Here is a 2,420-nt window from a genome sequence, read left to right on the forward strand (position 1 = left end):
CCTCTATATCACTATGTGTGACCCCCTCTATATCACTATGTGTGACCTCTCTCTATATCACTATGTGTGACCCCTCTATATCACTATGTGTGACCCCTCTATATATCACTGTGTGACCCCTCTATATCACTATGTGTGACCCCTCTCTCTATATCACTATGTGTGACCCCTCTCTATATCACTATGTGTGACCTCTCTATATCACTATGTGTGACCCCTCTATATATCACTATGTGTGACCTCTCTATATCACTATGTGTGACCCCTCTATATCACTATGTGTGACCTCTCTCTATATCACTGTGTGACCCCTCTCTATATCACTATGTGTGACCCCTCTATATCACTATGTGTGACCCCTCTCTATATCACTATGTGTGACCCCTCTCTATATCACTATGTGTGACCTCTCTCTATATCACTATGTGTGACCCCTCTATATCACTATGTGTGACCCCTCTCTATATCACTATGTGTGACCCCTCTCTATATCACTATGTGTGACCCCTCTATATCACTATGTGTGACCCCTCTCTATATCACTATGTGTGACCTCTCTCTATATCACTATGTGTGACCCCTCTCTATATCACTGTGTGACCTCTTTCTATATCACTATGTGTGACCCCTCTATATCACTATGTGTGACCTCTCTATATATCACTATGTGTGACCCCTCTCTATATCACTATATGTGACCTCTCTCTATATCACTGTGTGACCTCTCTATATCACTGTGTGTGACCTCTCTCTATATCACTATGTGTGACCCCTCTCTATATCACTATGTGTGACCCCTCTCTATATCACTATGTGTGACCCCTCTCTATATCACTATGTGTGACCCCTCTCTATATCACTATGTGTGACCTCTCTCTATATCACTATGGGTGACCCCTCTCTATATCACTATGTGTGACCCCTCTATATCACTATGTGTGACCCCTCTCTATATCACTATGTGTGATCCCCCTCTATATCACTATGTGTGACCCCTCTCTATATCACTGTGTGACCCCTCCCTATATCACTATGTGTGACCTCTCTATATATCACTATGTGTGACCTCTCTATATCACTATGTGTGATCCCTCTCTATTACAGGGATCGGGCAGTGTTTCTGTGATGAATATTAGTTAGAAGCATAGAAGATGTCAACAGGAAAAGCCCCCCTGCTCCATCTAGTCTAGTTGTGAGTAGTTCAGGACATGGAGGCTGGAGACTGGCTGCACACACAGGAGAAGCTGCTGTATATACAGTATATATTCCCTCAGAAGTCGCCCCAGGATCATGTAGGACATTAGGGAGAAGCTGCTGAGCCGGTGTGATAGATATCTCCCCTGGTATATGACCGGCCATTTATCAAGGAGCAGGAGGCCGAGTCGGACCTGATAAAATTCAGGAGTCAGAGTTGGAGCTGCAGCTTACCGATCCCACAGCCCTGCTACAAATCTCAGCAATACAGTGTAGTACCCACTAGTTTAGGGGGGGTTGTACGGTATAATCTGGTAGTGGCTGGACCTAGACACACTCTCAGACACCCCCATCCAATGAGCAGTGAATTTCTATGCAGGATGTACTACAAATCCCAGCAATCCAATGTAGTACCGCAGCAGCACCACCAGCAACAAAATTAAAAAAAAACAAAAAAAACACTGAGCCCTTCTTAGAGGTCTGTATACAACACCTAATGCCCCCTTTCTGCCAGCAGCCGGTCACCACAGTGTGCTGGTGAAATCGCAGTATCAGCACTGCAAGTCCCAGCCAGCAGTCTGTAGTAATAGTATTAATAAAAGGTCTGTTTGTATTGCTGGTATATACCCGGCCTACTGGAAGGCTATATCCTACACTGACACTCTCCCTGACCAGCAGCAGCTCTCTCCCTGATCTCTCACAGCATGCGTCTGAAGCCAGCACTGCCCCCGCCCAGTTTTATATGGCAGGGTCATCTGATCTGGCCAACCAATCGCTGCTATCGACATGTATGGGTCCCACGTCATCCCAGGATGTACCAAAGAGTCTCCTGCATGTTTATTGGCTGAGAAATAGCGCCCAAACTTACAGGAAACGGGTGATGAGATTTCCTCGAGTATCGCGAGATGCTCGTCCGAGTAACAAGTACCATGGAGTACCCTAATACTCCATCCAGTACCCTAATACTCCATCCAGTACCCTAATACTCCATCCAGTACCCTAATACTCCATCCAGTACCCTAATACTCCATCCAGTACCAAGCTCGGACCAGCATGCTCGCTCATCTCCAGTGCCAACACTTGCAGCCATTTACTTTCATGGTGTAAGACTATGTACCACAGCTGGTCTCCATCCAGAATGTGTGCTTTGGCTACTTCCTGATCGGTGGCTTCTTGCGTTTGGACTGACATTTGTGGTATATAAATTAAAACTATTCTCACAGGAA

This window comes from Dendropsophus ebraccatus, chromosome 9 (genome assembly GCF_027789765.1).
Source record: "Dendropsophus ebraccatus isolate aDenEbr1 chromosome 9, aDenEbr1.pat, whole genome shotgun sequence".
Classification (NCBI taxonomy): domain Eukaryota; kingdom Metazoa; phylum Chordata; class Amphibia; order Anura; family Hylidae; genus Dendropsophus; species Dendropsophus ebraccatus.